Below are 21833 nucleotides of genomic sequence, written 5' to 3'. Positions count from 1 at the left end.
GGATGACATATCTGATCTGAAGATTAGGCTCCTACAGTACAAAATATGAGTTTGTGCACTATGTCTGTCGCATAGGCCAATACGTATATCTCTTATCACTGGTTGTCCATCTGTCACAAACATTTTTATGCAAATTAGAAAAAGTATTTATTTTAATTTGCAATGCAGTTGACTCCGGTTTATTGGGACACAACAGGACTGGAGCATTTTGGCCCACTTAAACAGCTGGCCCTAATAAACAACTTCGTAAATTGTAGCTTATATGTACTCTATTGCATTAAACATAATACCCATACACATTCTATATGCAAGTTCTACCAACATACACACGAAGTATGGTATAATGCAGTCGCAAAAATTTAATGTGAAAACCAAATTCTAAATTGGTTAATGTAGTTCAAATAACCTCTTCATGTAGCTTACTGTTAAAAATATGTATTGTACTGTTTAAGTAGGCTGCATGTAGTAACGAAACTAACTGAAAGGAAATGATTGATCATTATTTTTTAGTGCCTTCAGATCTCAAAATAAAATAAAATGTTTTTTGTGTCCAATGTTTAAATAAAATAGATAGCCATGTATACACAGCATAAAAGTCTCACCTGATTGTTCTCTTTGAAACAATTTGTTCAACCTGTACTGTCATTTTCGTTTTAATGATTTACAGTCATCAAAATTTGTACAGATTTTCTACTCCAATTGAGGGACTGCCGCCTTCCCTTCCATCCTGCATAAAAAACCATTGAGGTCCACAATAAATTTTTTTCATCTTGAATTACAACTTGTATTTCTGGTTCATTTTCAACATCATTGGTTTTATCCATTGTGCTCCATGTAGGCTGGCATTTTTCTATAACAGTGATGTCGTATTTCTTTATTTGTATGCATTCATTATTTTTGTCAATTTACATGAATTATAATGTATAAGTTGATAATTTTCAACTTGTTGCAGTGACATGTTACTGTCATGTCCCTGCATATTTTCTGGCTCTTCTTCTGGATTAGAAAAACCACATCGGGCAAAACAATTTTTTATTGTTGTTTTACTTCTCCCCCAGCTGTTGATTATGAACTGAATTGCTTGCAACAAGTTGACTCTTGCACTTACTTTTGTAGCTGTAGAGCTCGAATTCAGTAAATTTTCCTCTATTTCTAGAAGAAGAATGTGGTTCACCAACTTACATCGGTAAATAGACTTCATATTTTTTATAATTCCTATGTCTAATTGTTGGATGAGGCTTGTTGTATTTGACAGTAAAAATTCAATAGTAATGTTTTTTTAAACAGTTTGGTCGCAGATGAGCAGCACAATTGTCAATTAGAAGTATAGTGTTTCTTTCTGCAAATTTTTTCTGCAACTCAACATCCTGATTGCTAAGTCATTCTGAAACGATTGCATTTGTCATCTAAGCGTTTTTATTAGAAATGTAATGTACCAGCAAACTGTTCATTCTAGGCCATTTAAAACAACAAGGCTTGGCAGCCTTCCCAATTATGAGTTTTCATTTGTCACTTCCCAACATATTAGCACAACAAAGCACAGTAACATTGTCCGTAGATTTTTGAATCCAGACAACACTTCATGTTTGTAGCACAAGGACCAATCCGGTGTAGCACGATAATACAGTCTCATTTAATCGGTGTTGTAAATGACAATGGCAGAAAAATTCTGAAGAATTTCAGGGAGTTTGATAGATTTCTATGAAGCAGCATTTTCTGTATCAGCACTCAGTTTTTTACCATGAGCTTCATATATTTTATCTGATTTCTCATTTTCCAACAAGATAACAAGCCTTCCACTGCTTTAAATTTGTTATGATTAAACTTTTTAGCAAAAACTTGTGCCTCGTCTTTAAGCTTTAGACCATTGACACTAACACCTTGCAAAGTTGGAGTGGTGAATTTTCTGAGATGTTCCATGATTTTTTTAAATCCATTCTTGGTGTATTTTATCTTCTTAGAGTACAATACGAGCTATCGTACTTTTCAGTACACCAGTTATAGTATATGCTGGCTTAGGTTAGGTAGATACATTTTTATTTTGTCAAGAAGCTTTATTCGTTCACCCAATGTCATATCTTACACAAAATTTTAATTCACATTCTAATTAACTGTTAACAGGAGATTAACAACAAAAATTGACACAGTTTAAAAACATTGATACAGGCCTATGCATAAAAATGTCAGCAAAATTTGTGATACAACTGGAAATAAAAAATCAAAAACTATAACTTCAGATAACAAAACAGCTGGACAGTAACAAAAATGAGAGTTATCGTACACTCTTTGTTGGTAAAATTAAATTATTCACACTTGTGAAATAAAAAAAAAACTAAAGAGAAGCATGGAAATATAAAGTTCAATGAACACTATATGAAAGACAAGTGGCAAACCATAAATTGCAAAGGAGCTAGTCGTTTGAGATGGGCATGACTCACTGAAATTCTTAGAAACCGTAATTTAGAATGGATTTGTTAAACATCGATCACATCACAGGTGATGTCATGTACTATGACAAACTCCTTTATTATGATTAATTATGTTTGTTATTATGATTATCATTTGATTAATTATTTATTATTTGTTATGATTAATGGAAAGAAGCATCATTACTGCAGTTTATCTGTTAAAATGTATACTGCCTCTATCTCGCACCATTATCTAGCCACATAATTCTCAGAACCACAAAGTTTGTTGTTCACCACTGGCCATATTTGTTTTTAATTAGAAATATACATCAGATATTGGCCCAAATAAGCGGTGTTATCAACCAAATAAATGAAATACTTATCTGTGTAAAATCTTATTTCGTTTTTGTTGTTTAAAGAACTGTCCCTAAAAACCGGCTGTTCCAATTAACCAGTGGTATATGGAATCTACTGTATTATTTTTTATTACTTGATTTTTACTTCTCTTTTAAGGAGGTAAATTAGTTGAGGTAATTTTTAATCAATTTGAATAAAGGATTCTTCAATAAGTAAAGGAAGGAGGTTGTCATTTTTTTACATTCTAACCTTGTTCTTCAACAGCCTGATTTCAATGATTCTTTTGTTATTTTGAAGAGGAAATACTCTATTTATTTGATGAGCCTGTTGTAAGTTTTCCAAAAAAAACTTTAAATGAGGACTTTCTCAATGAAAAATGAAATTAAATGCACTGATGATTTGAATGATTTTTGATACTTTTTTGTATCTTTGTTTCTTTTTCATTTCGGTGGAATTTTCTTAGCTGTATCTAGATTTTAAATGAAATCAAAATTAACATTGCAAAATAAGCTACAACAAAACAGACTTCAAAAAACTCCACTAAAAATTAAAAATACACTTTCTGATCCTGTCTAAATTTTGATTTTTTTTTTGTCTGCTCTTAATAATTGTTACAAAATTGGTTTTGTTTTTAATAAAAAATTGTGATTTGTTTTTATTTAATGCTGATTGAAGTAAATGTTGAATAAGAATTGAAAAATTATTCTTTATCTTTTAGTGCAGTTTTTTAAAGTTGGTTTTATTTATTTATATTTTTACAAGTTTTTCTATTTGTTTCATCAAAGAAGGTTTGTATGTAGTGGTTTATATATTGGTGACACCAGATATATTGACCACAGTCGTTGTTGCTAATGATATAGTGAATTTACTTAATAAGTCTCAGGATTTTTACTTTACTAATCTTTTTTTTAACATTTAGAGAACTGTAGTGGTCCTGTTGAAAATGAAAATATTGAAGATAAAATTTCTGAATTGGCTGCCTTGAAGGAGCAATTGAATAGAATGCATACTGCTTTATCAAACATTACAGCATCACATCTCACTTCAAGTTAATCATCATCAATTAATGCTGCTAATCTGCATAATAATTCACAGGTAAATTTAAATTATGTACTTATTTTATCAGTTTATTCATATTTTATGTCGCCCGCTATGTTATCTGATAGCTTTTGTGATTATTATATGAATACTCCTTTTACTTACTTGGAAATCACTTATGGCTTTCTATTTCTTCCTGAAATTAACAAGTACTGTAAAAGAATGTATGCATGTTGTAAATAGGGCATATTAATCATGATTTTCATCATCAGGAAAGTAAAAGTTGCAGTTAGACTTTATAATATGTACGGTTACAGAGAAATAAACAAATTTTAAAATGAAATATTATAAAATAAATTCATTCATGATATTTGAAAGAAAAATATGTGCAATTTATGAGTTATGTAGACTAAAATTTGTATATTTTGATGACATTGCAAATGATCATCTCTGAGCAGACATAGTAACATCATGCTTTCTCATAGTAAAATTTTCCATGATTAGGATAACATTTCAACAGAAATTTTTGTAATTTATTTTTAAATTTTGGTTTTTACTTTCTTATTAATAGCAGCTCAACTTTAAATTTTATTTAAATCCAAGAAAAGAAATCTCTCATGGTTGAGTCAAAGTTATTCAAGGTCAAGGACTATCATCATTCTTGGAAATAATTAAGTAAACAAATATCTGTTCATCAGCTGCCAATAGTATTCTCGCTGTTTATTACATTGACCTATTTTATTAAAACTGAGTACTGTAATTCCCTTAAAAAATTTCATAAGTTTGTAAGTAATTTGGATCATGGTAACATAGTGAGCAGATATGAAAGAAGTCAAAAATTCGGTTACTGAAAATGTAAACATTTATGTAGTGTTAAATGCGAATTTATCAGTTACAACTCTGACATGACTAATTTTTTTTTTGTTTATGCAGGTAATTTGTAACATAGTGAAATAAAGTATACTTATACAGTATGTATAGTACTGTACAGTATACATATTCTATTTTACATCGTAGGAAAATTTAGTACTGTACTTTACATATAGCATTAAATGGATATACGTATTTTTAGGTAGATTTTTTAAGATTCAGTACATAATATTATACTTGTACTGATAATATTCAGTACAGTAACAAAATGATTTATAATTTGTTTTATGCCTTGACATTTGATGATACAAGAAATATGGGTGGCAGCAGATTTGTGCAGCTGGTGAGAAGGATCCACATTGTTTTCAGACTTAGGTATAACAGTGAATATAGCAGCAAACAGAAAAATTTTCATATAATCATTACAAAAAAAAGTTTCCTTATTGTTTAATAAATTGATTATCGTAAGATAAAATATAGTTCAGTAATACTAATTATAAATACAAAATAATTAAAATAGATTCTTAAGTAGGAAAATATAAAATAGTTTATAGTATCAAATTCATATTAAAATTGAACAATTTACAATACCTTCTGCATTTCATTGGCTCTCCCTATGAATTTAAAAAGTTTTTGGGATGATCATCTTCCAAGTTCAAAATTAGCTTAGTTTACTGAGGTATACAGATGTTATTGAATGAATGAAACATTAGATTAGAAAACAGATTGAATAAATTAATTTTATTTTATTTTTATTTCAATTAAAAAATAAATTAAATTGAATTTAATTCAAATTTTACTTGATTTTATTTTATTCAATTTATTTAATTTGAATTAAATAAATTGAATGAATGAACTGTGAAATCTCACTCCAAAGTGTGTCATTACTGTAGACCTATTCAACTAAAGTTAGTACATTTTTCTTGAGTAGAATGTTATTTCTGATCAGCTTTTTTTGTATTTGTTATCTTATATGGGTTATTAGAAGTTGTGTTGTGCATACATAAAACACTGGCTGAAATGGTTTTCTCTGTTTCTTATTATTTTATTTGTTGAAAGGAATTTGGAAGCTTTGAAGAGGAGGATGAAGATGACAAAGGAGAAGAAATAATTCACTCAAAGATTAAACAAGACAACAGAACACAGGTCATATCCCATGGTCATCAGCAGCAGTCTGCTGTTAATATGGCAATGGCAAGCCGTGCTACCTCTGTTGCATCGGATAGTAATAGTGCTGGTGTATCATCAAATATTACTGCTCAACAGTTGCATACTAAATCATTGTTAGTGCATTGTTTTAATTGCTTGTCTTATATCCCCATACCTATTTAAAAACATAGATAAATTAATACATTTTTTTTAATACATTGCATCAAAGCAGGCAATGTGTTATTCCAACTTATTAGAATAATCTGTTATTATAAATATAATCTATTATTTCAATTTCATTGGAATATTAGAAATACTTAAGTAGTAAATTGATGGTTGTTCAGCTATATTATTTTCAGGTACAGGTATATTAGTTTTTCACTGATTGATCGGGAAGTTTTAATCATTTTTATGATTTCATTTGCTGTAAATAGGTTAAAGATTTTTATTATAACTCCAGAGTTTGGGTATGTTTGTTCCTTTGGATTAATATCAACATTAAAGTCATCCAAAAGAAAAATATATTTGTATTTATGAGTTTTTTCTTATAAAATCATAGATAAATTATTTGTATAGATATCATAGATACCTAATGGAGGTTGATTTAAACCAAAAATAACATATTGGTGTTTTCTCTGCTTAATTGTTGAAACTGAATGTATACCCTGAAAAATTCTACTTAATTCTCTATTTTGCTTAGTTCCTGCCCCATTTACTATCCATTAAATTTAATTACATTCATACCTATTTTGTCATCTGAATTTTGTTTTTCTTGGTTTATATTTTAGCTTTTTAAAAGTTTGTCTTTTTTCCTTGTACAGTACAAATTTTAAATCTACATAAAGCACTTTCTGGTTCAGCTTCAAGATCAAAATTTGCCATAGATAAAGATCAGATATAGTTGAATACATTTATAATAAAATATTTGATATTAAAGAAATATATTACATAAATTAAAGACATTGTATCCCTTAATTTCATATCCCTCATCATATGATTTCTTATTTATAGAACTGTCTATACTGACTAGCTAATTTTACTCACTAGAATTTACTTTGTAAAACTACTCGCAATTAAATTTAAAAAATGTCTTCAGAAAATTTAATCGTAAAATAGACGTGCTAAATTATTAAATGAAATGACAAGTTTAAGCCAGGTAGATTTCTAAATACAGATTAGGTTTGACTAACTTACCATAGCAAATACAAAAATTACCTGTATTGTGTATATTGTTTTAGTAATTCGATTGAACTTAGGTTTATTGACCTTGTACATGGACAAGCTCTTCAACTGTAGTACAGTTTCGATTTTTACTATTAAAATTAATGTTATTGTATTAGAAAACATTCGTAAAAATATTTTAATAAATTTAAAATTATAAAAGAATATTTGATTTTGGCTCCTTATCATTAGTAAAGCAATGAATTTTCTCAATCACTGTTAATAAATTTCCCCAAATGTATAGTGTATCTTTAATGGGAGGCTGTAGTTTTGGAAGAAAATAAGATCAGTTACTTTTGTAACAGAATCTTTTATGTATGTTTACTTTAATACTAATATTTGTCTCTTCTCATTATTGGTGAGTATGATATGAGATATATCCAGAAAGTAGTTCCATTTCTAAATATTACTGCTGCAGTGCTTCGATTATGATTCTGCACGTGTGTTCTAAGCCTATGCCATTCTTATTCAGTAGTGTGTCTGTTCACTTCTTAGTGTGTATTATAACGTTTAAGAAAATTGAGAAACCCACTGTGTGTGAAATTACAATATTAATTATAATATTATAAATATTAAATATATGAGATAATAATATTTATCTTATCTGTGATCTTTTTCTTGACTGCAAAGATTATTAAATCGGTTGAAATTCACCATCAGATTTGCTGCGTTAATGGAGAAAATGCAGTGAGTGATTCCATGTTATGGAGATGAGTGGGATGTGATTTGATGCATACAATTGATGACAAGATTAAAGAGAACAGATGATTCACCAAGTACCTTTTTTCATGCATTTTCCAGTAATTTCACATTTGCTTTTACATAAAATGTCTGAGAAATTGAATTGTTAAAAATTGTGTGCATGCTGGTTGCCTAAGATGTTTATGGAAAATCACAAAATGAAATGGTTGAATAGCGCATTTGAATTTTTGACTCTGTACAGAGAACAGGCATCAACTTCTTCAGCCATATATCATTAGGGATGAGACATGGGCATCACAAGTAATGCCTGATATGAAATGATAATTTGTGAAATGGTGATACCCTCTGTCACCCAGAAAGACAAAATGTAAGCTATAATGTTTTCCACCTGCAAAATCATGTGTCTATAGTGATGTTGTTGTGAAAAGCCAAAATAATTGCATCGTGTAATCCAGAATAGGCAATGTGGCTTGCTTACCCAGGACGTTGTGTTGATTCATGGCAAAACTCGACACACTGCCACCACAATGTGGGTTTTATGAGTTTGTTCTTGATCTTTTTAATAGCTACTTGGAACTTACTTTCTGGATAACCTATCATATAATGGTGTATTTTTCAATTTTACATACTAATTTCTTTTTTTATCTATTGTATCTTTGTAAAAATTTGTCTTCATTGTTTTTAGGAAGTTGCATGAAGCTAAGGCCAGGTTACACCATTTACAAGAGCTTCTTAATTTAGTGGAATAATTTAGAGAAGCAGGTAAACCAGTTCCACAGAAAATATTATTACTGCTTAGTTCATCAAATGGGCCTTTATCAGGAGATGACAATTTGGACTTGTAAGTGCACATTGTTTTTAATTTTACTCCAGATCTTTATTAAAATGATAATAAATTTCATGAATAATCGTGGGAAAAGTTACATTATAAGAAAATCATTTCATAGGGTATATTTATAAAATTGAAAAACAGTTGAGCGTTATGGGAAGCAACTTTTAACAGCAGCTTATATGAATCTGTTTATTGTTTGGTATTATTTTTTTAGATTCATTACTATCAAAGCAGTTCAGTGTTTAGTTCTGTAATGTAATTTGTATATTTAACAATTATTTTTATCACCACTTTAAATTTAGAAATTCAAGGATTTTTATTGATGCAGTTTACCAAAAATTCTGTATTTACTATTTGTCTATTTTTAATATGGACAAAGTTCTAAGTCTAGATTTTACTAATTTTCACTTAAATTTGTGAAAACTCCTGGGCAAAACTGTTTACTAACTTGGTTAGAGTCGGCCATTCCTTATTTTTTATTTCTTTTTTCTCTAATAATTGCCTCAGTAAATGTGTCAACTAAGAATCTGATTCCATCTGTGATGGTATGCTGACACCTTCAGTACTGATGCCAATTCATCCGCTTCATCTTTTAAAAATAATTCTTCATTTGGGTTTAGGCAACTGTGGGATTGTACTTTCCTATCTGGATTTGCACAAATGCTCAAACTAGTGTCTGAGGTACTTATCAGGTAAACAGGCCTTCCACTCTTCCTAAGATGTATGTCAAAGTCTGTGACATATATAAAATGAAAAAAAAAAACAACATGTATTTTCATTAGTTTTAGGGTTTCTATTTGCTGAAAAATTTGAATGAAAGTATTTTTGTGTTTTAAAGTATTATAAGACAGTTTACACTTAACTGTGGTTTTATTTTGAAAATTAGTAAGTAAATGAACTTTCCTTTAAACAATTATTGCTTAATTTTACAAATAACTATTGTTATAATTTTTTGTTATACTGATCATAACGTCTTTTTGCCAAAAGCATACTGTCTGTTCGGTTATTCATATTGTGTGGAAAATATGTAATGAAAATTTATATAGGAAAGTTGACAGAATTTCTAAAAAAAGATAATGTTTGTTAGTAATGAAAGATTATGTTGATGTTTTTAAGTTAATATTTTGTTGTTCTCAGAAGCTCTTGTAGGTTGTAATAAGTGTTAAAAAAGTAAATATAACTTTAGTACTATTAAATTAAAATTTGATGATTGTCCTCTTTTTATTTTCATTTGTATTTTTTATGATTATTTTTATACTTTAAAAACTAGAAAACTACATCTAGAAAACTTTCATAAACGCCTTATAGTCTTGAAATAATCAGAAATTAAAATTTAAAGAAAAAATCATCCAGTTGGAAAAAGAGCAGGTGTAGATGATCTAGAACTTCCCCTTCCTTATGATTTTTTTTTTACAAAGTGTTTTTGTGTTTCTTCTCATGTAGAAGACTGATTTTATTAGTTTTTCTGCAGTGTGTAATTCTCCTCCTATCAATATTACTTAAATGCCAGCTAGTAAATAATGTGAAGTCCTGTGAATGGAAGTAAACTACTTTTAAAAAAAAAATAAACTAATTTAAAAAACTGCATCAAAAATAAAGAAATAGGAATTGGAAGGTGTTTAATTTTTAAATACTTAGTGCTGTCTTTGACTTTGGTTTTATACGGCTTAAAAAGTTTGTTTTTTGCTAAAATTATTTTTAACAAAAACCCAACTTACTGCTTAGATGTGTAATTTATCTGATCCAGTTGTTGAATTTCTGTTGTTTTTTTTTTTTTTGTGCCATAATTTATTCATCTATGACTAACTTATTGTATTCTCATTGCTGATTATTTTGTGTAAGTTTTCCAGAGTATGACGTGAATCTTTATTATTAATTTTTATATTGATGTACAGTAAATATTGTTTATAGTGACCTCTAAGGGGCCGACGATTTTAATTCATTATAACCGATAGTCACAGTAACTGATGTTTAGGTAGCTTTTTTGTGGTACTACTTTAATATGCCATCTACACGGGTATTGTAATACATTAAAATAATAATGTTTAAAAATAATAATAATTTATTTCTGTAATAGAATAATATAAAAGAAACAGAAGTATGCAATAATAAATACAAATACGGTAGAGTAAAATAAGATGGAAAAAAATTGTAAAAATTACTTTTTCTGCAAAAAGTCTGTTATTTTGCTTTGTTTTGAACATTTCGTGTTGTAATACAGTTTATGAAGGTTCTTTTCTAAATCAAAAGAAACACTCTTTGTTTCTTAATTAATAATTTCTGTAAAACTGAGAAACTGGCAAATGGTTTTCATTGCCGCTAAAACTTCTGTAAGATTTGGCAGGTTGATGTCTTCATCGTTGTTGCTATTGTTACCTTCATTGTCATTACCTATGTCCCCATCTATTTCACTAGTACTGAAGCCACTACATCATCTGTTACAGTTTCATGTGTTTTTAAATCTTTGTCAACCTCTTGATAATCTTCAAGCAATGCATTTGCCAACGATTGGTTTTGCAGACTATTGCTCTATTCCACTAAAGATTCTTCTTTGCATGTGATGTCAGTAACTTCGCCAGCCTGTGGTAAAAATCCTGCATGTCGAAAGCGATTTTTTTACAGTCAGCGGAGAAACCTCATTCCATGATCTTTCTAATGTAATTATAGCATCCAGAATAATTATTTTGTGTTTCCATTTTTTGATCTAAATCCTGTATCATTTGTAAAATTAGGTGTTTTTTGTAGTGACTTAATCATGCTGACTTTTCATGCCTTGATCTAGGGACGTTAAGGTTGCTTTTGTTTTTGGTAGTAAGACACTAACTTTATACACAGAAGATTTTCAATGTGTGGATAAGCCAGACAGCCTATAACCAGAATTTTTTTGTCAGTTCCAGTCATATTTGTAGCAGTTAGTATTGCTAGTCTTTCTTTTGATAAGTTTCCCCCAAACACATTTCGCCTTTAAACTGAATGGTTCTTTGTGCCGTCAGTTTAAAAAAAGACCGGATTTATCAGCATACAGATTTTTTCACCTGAATAGCGCTCTTTAATTTTGGCCAAATAGTTTCTAGCCATTTTTCTGACACACCGGTTGGAGCTGCTGCGGCCTCGCCGGTTATTCTCCCTTACACAATATCTTGATACTGATGGAACTATTGTATCCAAGCTGAAATTATTTCACATGGCTTACCCAATTTTTCAGAAAAATCTTTCACCTTAGTTTGCAGTATAGGGCTGCTAATAGGGATATCACTAATCACTAGCCCTCTGGTATTTAAACCATTTTAACAGCGCTTGGTCTGCATCATTATGTTGACAAGGCCATAATTTTTTTTGATTTCATAGAATTTGTTTCAAAACTTTTCTTAATTTTTTCACAGTTCTGCCACATCGATATTGTCTAATGTCCTATGCCTAATTTTTGGGCAATGTCTTTATTAGTTTCACCATTCTCTAATCACCAGATAATGTCCTCTATTGCAAATGTTTTTCACGAAGTCATAATTAAATTATTATTAAATGAATTACACAGGATACGTAAAGTAAAATACTGTACCCACACGATATGATATGCTCACAGCAAAAGATTAATAACTGAATACGGGTGCTTCAATTTACAATAATCTGGTACAGGAAGAAGATAAGAAAAACAAGAACTAAAACTACATTTGCAGATAAAAAGGAAAAGATTACTCATTTTAACCAAAAATACTTTCTTTACAGAAATATTTCTGTAGCTACAATGTTGTTATACTACGTTACTTCCATCCGTCATTATAAGCAATAAAATGTTGCATTGAAGTAGAAAAAGTAAGTCATAATAACCGATTTGTCTCTGTAACCGGTGTAATTATAAACAATATACATACAGCATTTATGAATTAACAGTATACCAAATAAACCGACAAAGTTTTGGTCACTGTATCTGATATTTCATTGTATCAGATGTCTGTAAAGGATACTATATTTTGTATTTTAAGAATAGTGTAATATTTAATATTATCGCACAATTGAATTTTTATTTATCAAACAAAATGCTCCAACATATCAGTAGAAAACATATTTTCTGCTGGTCTTGTGGACATAAAATATTTTACTCCTTTTTCTTGGTGCTTAATTTTTATCATATAAGCTCAAGTTTGTGTATATATAGAAATATAGAATGGGGAAATTGAGGTATATAAAAAATGCTATATCTAACTGGGATTCAAAAGTGGGATCTTTCAGATGAAAGATGTTATCTCTCTCGTCATGGAGGCTGGCATTTTGTTACCACTGTTTATTTTATAAACATCTGTACTGTTATACTTATTTTTATTTATTTTATTTTTTAATTCTGTTATCTGATAATTTGGTAACTTATTAGAACATTAAAAAAAAAATGACAGTGGTTATCTCGTAAATATGGTTGTTGGATTTAGTAAATTTATATCTTTAATGTTAAAATTGTGTTCACTACATATATATATTTTTTTTAATTAATCCATTTTTATCATCAAATTTTTATTTTATCAACTTGCTTTATGTCCCAACTAATCTTGTGGGTGGATGTATGAGATGTAAGAGGCATTCTGTGGGAGTAATAGTATTCACTATATAATCAGTCCCTGTGATAAATAGCATGAAGAGGTTAGTCGTAGAACTGAATTCTGCATTTTGGTGGGCTTGGAATGCCATTGTGCAACATTGATACATATTGATGTATGTAACACACAATATAGTCTAAGACTTTAAATTATTAATCATACTATAAAAATTAGAAAATGTTTTGATAATATTGATATATTGATCTTTCACTAATTCTTATTATTGTTAATAATGGTTTCCTGCTAACAGTTTTAGCTTACGATTTTATGGAAAAAATACTTTTTTTAATTTTATGGAAAATTATATTTATAATTTTATGTATAAAATTTTAATATTATTAATATTAAAAAGATTTGTAGATTTATTGTTTTCTGTTTCTTGTGTGTTTTGTGTATTTTGAAAAAATTGTTCAGTTGATTATTTTATTACGTTTACAAATTATCTGTATATTATAAATACTAAACTTTCATCACTACATCTGATCCAACATTTTTATTTAGTATGCATTTAAAAATAATGTGCGTAATATTAAAAATCACTACATACGTCTTCCGATTACTACACTAAGAAGAACCCATTGGACCTTTCTTTCCATAACAATGTTATCATGGAATGTAAAATAATTTTGATTTGAACAATGTAGTGTTATTGCTTGATTAATGATGATTTATTGGTTTATACTGTTATAGTCAAGTAATTTTTGTACAAGTTTTATATTTCCTTGTTAAATTTCTTTAATGTTGCACAAAATAAAATAGTTGTATTTCCTAATTGTATTTCTTTTAAATTTTCTACTAACTTTTTGATCTCGTGGAGTATATTTTCTACTTTATCTTTGCAGTTATTTAATGGCTTTAGTTCAGAATTTTAATTTATGAGGTCAAATTATAGTTTATTAATTCTTTTTTTTTAAATTTATTTACTTGCACATATTATGTTTTGTATATTTTAATAATAGGAATATTATCTGCTTTTTTAATGGGTCTATTGAATAAAAAATTTATTTAATTTTTTTTATTTCTTTCTATAAATGTATTAGTTTAATTGTAAATTAAATTTTGAAGTGTTATTTTTATCAAAATTTATGTTTATGTATATTATTATTTAATTATTAACATGTGATTGTAAAAAAAATCTTTTTATAAATAATATTCAATAATGACAATGAAACAACAAAAAAATATGAAAAAAAAATCAGAAGTTATTAGTGAAATAAATTTTATGTACTTTTAAAAATGTGCATATGTAATTTAATTGGCATTATTACATGTGTGCATGCGCGCATACACACGTGTGTATAATAGATTTGGTGAAATATCTGATTATTTAATATTAATTGAAAATTATAATTTAGAATTGTATTATTTTTGGATATTCTAGTTAAATTTCTGTTCAATTTTATTTAATTATTCTGGAATTTCTGTTTAATTTATCTACATTGAAGTTAACTACAGAGTGACTGAAAAATAGACCCTCACAAGAACAACATATATACTGAGGCATACATGCCTGATCTTTAATAAATTGCAAAAAATTCTTATTTTTAGTTTATTAATCCTCTGATTTTGTTGGTCAGTATTTTCCCTAAGATGGAGTTTATCATTATTTCGTTTAGTTGTTATTTGTTGCCAGTCACTATCGCTCTTTGGTTTGATATAACTCTTCTGATCTAATTTATGTATACATTCTCTAGTTTTCAAATTTTCTCTCATTTTATATTCTTCATCCTCTTAATCGTTTTATTTTTTCCTTGGTGTAACATTTTCTTCCTCTTTATATTTATCATCTCTTAATGTTTTTATTTTTTTTGTTCGCAACATTTTCTTCCTTTTTTTTAATTTAAATATTTTGATTTATTAATAATATAATTCTTAACCTCTGATTGTAAAAAAAAAACTTTTACAATAAATAATAATTCAGTAATAATAAAAAGAAAATATGAAGAAAATTCAGAAGTTATTAGTGAAATAACATTTTATGTACTTTTAAAAATGTGTATATATAATTTAATTTAATAGGTGTACAAGGAAGTCATGTGGTATCCACATCAGATTATTTTTTTTTTTTTTTAATAAAAGGGAAATAAACTGTTATAGTTAATACTACGTAAAAATAATGTTGTTTGTTTATTTTAAAGTTTGGAAACCATAGTTGTTACTAATTTACACATGTATTCTGTATAGTTTTTTAAAGTCTATATTTTTTTTGTACAAGTCATCAATTACAGGTTAAAAAGTCTTTTTTTGTATATATAAAACACTTCCTTTATAATTGTATTATTTACTTTGATTTTTAAGTAAGGAGATAACTTTTTTAAACATTTTTTAATGAATTCAACATTAATTTAATGTTGAATTTGTGTTATTGTGTTATTTTTAATTCTTTATCTTATTATACATACATACATACATACATACATACATACATATAGACTCGTTACTCTGTACTATTATACAAATATAAATAAATAATTTGATCCACCAAGTACAGAATAAAATTAAATTAGGTAGGATGACACTTAACCTTATATCATTGTATATTCACAAGAGTACTTTCATGGTTTTCTTCTATCTTCAGTTGATATAATATTTTTATTGTCATGTAAAATTACATACACACCATTAACAAAATCAATTCTTGATATATACAATAAAACAGAATTTGCTAAAACTTTAGATATAAAATTAAAAAAAAATTGAAAGTTAAAGTTACAAATTCCATTCATAAAAATATGTCGTCAAATGATAAAAATATTAATTAAAAGTTAAAATGATAAATGTGTTAAAAAGAATGAATTTGTGTGTGTGTGTGATTTAGGTAGCTAATATTATATTACTGTCAAATTCATTTTTGTTAACTTTTAATTAATATTTTTATTATTTGACGACATATTTTTATATATGGAATTTTAACTTTTAATTTTGATTTTAAAGTTTATATCTAAAGTTTTAGCAAATTCTGTTTTATTGTATTTATCAAGAATTTATTTTGTTATTGGTTGTATTTATAATATGTAACTTTACGTGAATAATAAAAAGATTGTATCAACTGTAAATGTGAAAAATTGTGAAAGTACTCTTTATGTACAATGTATAATGATTATGTAATTATGTGATTATAATGATTATGATTCTGTGTAATGATATAAGGTAAATGTCATCCTACGTAATTTAATTTTATTCTGTACTTGATGGATCAAGTTTAATAATAAGTTTTATTAGTTGTGTTTAGTTTCTTGTAGACGATAAGCAAAAATGTATAAAATATATTTATTACATCTTTTGAATTAAAAGTGAGGTCTAGTTATAAAGTTTTGGAATATTTATAAATTTTTGTAACATCCTACTCAGAGTGAAGCCTATCTTTAATGTATTTCCTTCATAGGCGATGCTCTGATTTCAATTTGTCACCCCTGGAAGGAGTCTTTGTAGGCATTTTTCAGTATAGCATTTGTTTATTTGCAATTTTTTTTTATCCCAAATCATCATCCTTTTAAAGGGGATTTCAGTTTAAAGAATAAGCAAGGTCTGGTGAATCCTGGTCAGGTAATTGGGTTTCTGAGGAAGCATAGTTGTCTTAGTTTTGGCTGGAAATCAAGGCTGGTGAGTGAGCTAGCATTCAAACATATATGCAATATATGGTATTTTTGTATTTTTTAATTTTTTTTCTTCATAAGATATGACAAGATCCTATTAATTTGTTGCAATCTTCTGCTAATTCTGAACTATCCACTAACTAGGAATGCATGATTTCATGATTATATGAAGTGTGAGGATTATTTACATGATGTTAAGGCACCAGATGTGGATGATTATCTGTTGATTGACAACTATCCTCAGTTCTCCTTAGCCATTTACAACAACACACATTGACCTTCATATAAATATCACCCATCTTAATGCCCAAAACATTTTTTACATGTACTTGAACAGCTGTAATTCAATAAATATCTGCTGTAGAATGATGAAACTGGTGACAGATTAGGCTTGAAGTAATTCACTTTGCCAAACCACTTATAAGCAATCGTAACAATTCATGTTGATGGATTACTGAAAAAGTTCAAGAATGATTTGTGTAGTTTTTATAAAGTCTAATTTTTCAAAATTAAAGAAAAATATTTTGGGAAATTCAGTTTTGAAATTTTAACTCTCATATTAAAACCATTTAGGATTTCTTTTAGAGTGATTTTGAATTTTTGTAAACTTTCTAATCTATTGGTTTAATAAGAAATCTAACATTGGTTTAATATGAAGTCTGTTCAACCAATAATTCTAAAATTGTAGCCGATAATATAAATGGAAAAAATCTTGAGATTTTAAAAATAATTTTATTAATATTTCTTGAGGTGCTAAAAGTTATGTGTAGATACTTAATATTCCACTCCATAATTAACATGATAAAACTTTTTAATAATTATATAAACACTTTTTTCACTTCAGTATTTTAGGAAATAAGTGTAAATAATTATATTTGCATGAATGGAGAAATTGCTGATTCTCTTCTTTTTTTTATATAACTAGAAAGCTGAAATTCAACACAGTTATTATCATCATTAGTTTATCAATTCATAAGGGAATAAATTAAGTAGGAGGAGGATTGAAAAAGGTTCTGAGATTGGAAGAGCTTGAATCTTGATATAGTGATGGTTTTTCCATAGTGTACTTTATTTTGAAGGTTTTGCCCCACTTTTCCTAGGGGGATGAAAAGGGATGTAAACTAACAAACAAGGAAACCCTTACATTACTTACTTTTTATTAGTTCTCCCTTTTTCTAAGTAGCTAGAAAAGTAAAATATTATAAAATTGTAGCCAATATATAACTGCAAAAAAATCTTAAGATTTTAAAAATAAATTTTATTAAAATTTCTTGAGGTGCTAAAAATTATGTGTGGATACTTAATATTCTACTCCATAATTAACATGATAAAACTTTTTCAAAATTATATAAACACACAAGTTATTCCAAAGGGGTCTTCAGTACGAGAGAGTTATTTTAAATAATAATCGCATAATTAAATAATGGTTAAAAAAGATATGCAGAGATCAGAACTGGAAACTTGGAAAACTGATGTGGGTGTTCATGTACATCAAAGCTCCTTTCAAAAAAGTGTATTTTATCTTTTTTTCCTAACGTGTGTAAAGATCTGAAGACCAATTTTCCATACAGTATACATCGCTTCAGTTAAAATGATACTGATGTCATATATAATTACTCCACTAACCTCAAGCTAATATTTACTCCAAGTTTGGGAATTTTCCTTAGAAACAAACCTAAAAGAGTTAAATTGCGTAGTTTTATCTCCTGACCTCCTTATCTCTTCTGTACCTGTTTTGATAGAAGCTTGAAATTGATCATAGATAATAAAATTAATATTCTATCAAATATCTCAGGTTTTCCATATGAACAACCCTGAAAAGCATGAAGCAGAATTGGAGTGCATTTCATCCCCTTACAAATTTTTTTATCCAGTTGTAATAAAAACTAAAATTTATTTTTGAAAGTAACTTTAATAAACTGAAAAAAAATTAGGTTTTCCTTTTTATTCCCCGTAAAAAGGGTCTTTGTTAATCACTTAGTAGAAAGTCCAAATGTTCTTTCATTAATCAGCAAGTGTATTAATTTTATTTTTGGAGGAACATTTAAATTATTTAGATTTTAAAATCCTAAAAATGATTCTTATTGAGGTAGTGTGTGAAAAAGTAAAACCAGGTTTGGCTAGTCTTTAGTGAACTGTAAGCTTCTCTCATGTAGCGAACAAAAGATGAATGAGTTATCATTCATCTTTACTCATTCAAGGGAACATAAGATCCCTTCTCATTGAACTGAAATGGATTTCTTTCTTTTCTTAGAGTCTTAAAATGCAGTTGTGAAATAGATGAAAGTTCAGATGGTTTGAAACGCATGTAGATAAACTATACAGTGTAATTTTTAAACAGAAAGAGTAGTTAGAATAATGGTAAGTAATAATGCTTACATAAGTAAAATATATACCTGCCATAAGTGCATTAAACATAGAGGATTCATGATAATAATCATTTATATTGAGGAAGGATTAAATTTTAAAAGTTTAAAATTTGATACAGATGCTAACTAAAAAATTCTGACACCTTAATTCAAGATTTCAAACCATTTTTACAAGTATCAAAACTGGATAATGTTTCATATTTCCAGTTCATAGTCATAAATATTGGAAACATTTAACAAAAGCATCATGTGAAAGAATAAATACCTATTCATATATTCTGTTCACTGATAAAATTTCAGATTGACTTGATGAAAATTAAATACTGATGTGAAGCAAGTAAATGTGTGTGTGTGTGTGTGTGTGTGTGTGTGTTTCAAAAGGGCAATAAAAATAAAAAAGAGCTGAAAAATTCATTTGTTACTCATATGAAGAATTGGAATTTTATCTAGTTTAATTGTAAAGAAAAAAATTATTTTTCAATCATTTTGAAAATTTCTTGTTAGTGCTAAAAATATGTACAAAATGTGTTATCTTATAGTAACCATAAATTTTAACATAATCATTATTAGTTTAATAGTTTTATGCAAAGCAGTTATAGCTTTAACACATTAATTCTCAAACTTTTTTAAATCGGCCATCACCTTCCTTGACTGGCCTGAACGTCTCCAATTTTTTGTGGGCCTTTTACCATCCCCCTTGAAGGCCTCCAGCACCCACAAGAGAGCGTTATCGCCCACTTTAAGAATAAATGCTTTAGCATCTGATCTAAGATAATAGGTTCTGGTTTTTTTTCATTTTTATTGCACCCATTTTGTGTGATGAGCAAAGGGTGCTCCTAAATCTTCGCTTATTGTCAGACATTATTATACAAGTATTTTAGTGTGAGTAAATTGGCTTGTATTATTACTACATGTATTATAACAACTATTAAATATAATATTCTTTGTTATGCATGATGAAAGCCAAAAATATAATGATTATAGATGATCCAACTTGAGTCAGAAGTTGCTCATAAAAAAGACATGATCATTATCAAAAGTAACAGCCATTCTAAGCTTGATGGGGGGAAGTGCAGCATGAAATGGTTTCTGTTAACTTTCTTTTTGAGCCAAATGTATGGTTTAATATCGGCATAACCAAGCCCACAAAATTGCAGGTGATATACAGTTCAACAAGTGATACTTGCAGAACTCTGTTCATAACCACAGGGCCTGACTGCATAGTTGACATCATTACTTTAAAACAAAGAAACTTTGAATGGTGCCTCATTTAGTTCAGATCTTGTACATGGAATAGATTCATAAGAAAAACTGGGATAGATAGTGCAAAGCAGTACAAAGTAATGCATCCATTTTTTGTTGTGAAACAGTGCATTATATACACTACTTCAACTAAGTAGGAGAATTTTACAATAAATGGTAAAAGAATAATTTTTTACTTCATAAGTACCCATAAAATAAAATTTTAGATCAAACATGCAGTCAGTATTCTTGTAATTTATAATAAAAAGTTTATATATAAAATTAAGATAATAAACTCTGTTACTAATGTAAAAATAAAGTACATGCAATGAATAAAAATTATACTAAACATATTTAAACAAACTGAACATGAGCATCATAAAAAATGAAATTAAATAAAAAGTAGTAGTAGAAAACCAATAATTACAGTTGCAATGATTATCAAAGAAACAATAGACATTACCACTTAAATATCAGCAATTTATAACAGTGTGATCAAAACATCTCTAAATTTCATTGGTGATAACAATGTATTAGCTAAAAAACTTTTATAATGTAGTATGGCAGTTTTGGATCTGAAAATGACAATTGGTTCAAAGCATTTATGCAGCTATTCACTAATTCAACCACTTTTACAATGATTTATTTAAATTTTAATATGACATTTTTTAATTATAAATAAATAGTGATTTTTAAATTAAATAATAGGTTAGACTAGTTGCATGATTTATCAAATGTGAAGCAAATAGTTTTTAATTAAACATACCTGAGAAAGTATATTTATTTTGCTATTATTTTAAAGTTTTAGTATTTTAAATTAATCCTAAGTAATTAATTCTTTTAATTAATTGCTCATGCTTAATGGTTGTGTATTATGAAGTGTTATAAATAAAAAAATGTAAAATGGCAAAAAGAGTGAGTGCTACAGGTTTTCAGAAGCATTTTAATCAGTTTATATTAGTAAAATATGTGCCTATGCTGCAGTTTTCATTTAAAAACTTTGGAACATTTACAGTGTGTTTATAAATTTTCTTGTGTTTACATACTGAAACAGGTTAATCAAAATATAAAAAATGTTTTGCCACATATTATGTACTTGCTGCATGAACTATAATATAAATATTTCTTATTTTTAAAAGTTTCATGTATATAAATGAACGTATGATTGACAGAAATGAAATTTGAATGAATATTATTGGAGCTATAAAAAACTGGAATTGATATAAAATTCATAGTTGAATTTTTGCTTAGATTATGTTATATTCTATTATTAATGTATTTGATTATATCAAAGTTTTATTATTGTTATTTTGTACATTTATTTTTATTTAACACACAAGTTGTCTCATGAAGAACAACAACAGTTATTTCAGGATATGTACTGCATAAAAATAAAATAATAAATAGATTTTAAATAAAGAAGTTCATGTAAATAGATGTTTTGAAACTTTGCTTTTGAG

The 21833-nt window shown here is 27.7% G+C and overlaps 1 protein-coding gene across 4 annotated transcripts in view; it reads left to right on the top strand.

Annotated features, from left to right (window-relative positions):
• Positions 1-21833, top strand: part of LOC142333414 (uncharacterized) — a 118483-nt gene that overhangs the window by 82825 nt on the left and 13825 nt on the right. For all 4 annotated transcript variants that reach the window (XR_012758597.1, XM_075380470.1, XM_075380468.1 and 1 more), the window contains 3 exons: positions 3685-3860; positions 5733-5956; positions 8431-8586. The gene's annotated coding sequence lies outside the window, so the exon portion shown is untranslated. The remainder of the gene's footprint in view (positions 1-3684; positions 3861-5732; positions 5957-8430; positions 8587-21833) is intronic.

The sequence above is a fragment of the Lycorma delicatula genome, chromosome 12 (genome assembly GCF_047948215.1).
Source record: "Lycorma delicatula isolate Av1 chromosome 12, ASM4794821v1, whole genome shotgun sequence".
NCBI classification, from domain to species: domain Eukaryota; kingdom Metazoa; phylum Arthropoda; class Insecta; order Hemiptera; family Fulgoridae; genus Lycorma; species Lycorma delicatula.
Note: the sequence above shows the minus strand (reverse complement) of the source record. Positions and strands in the feature narration are given on the sequence as shown.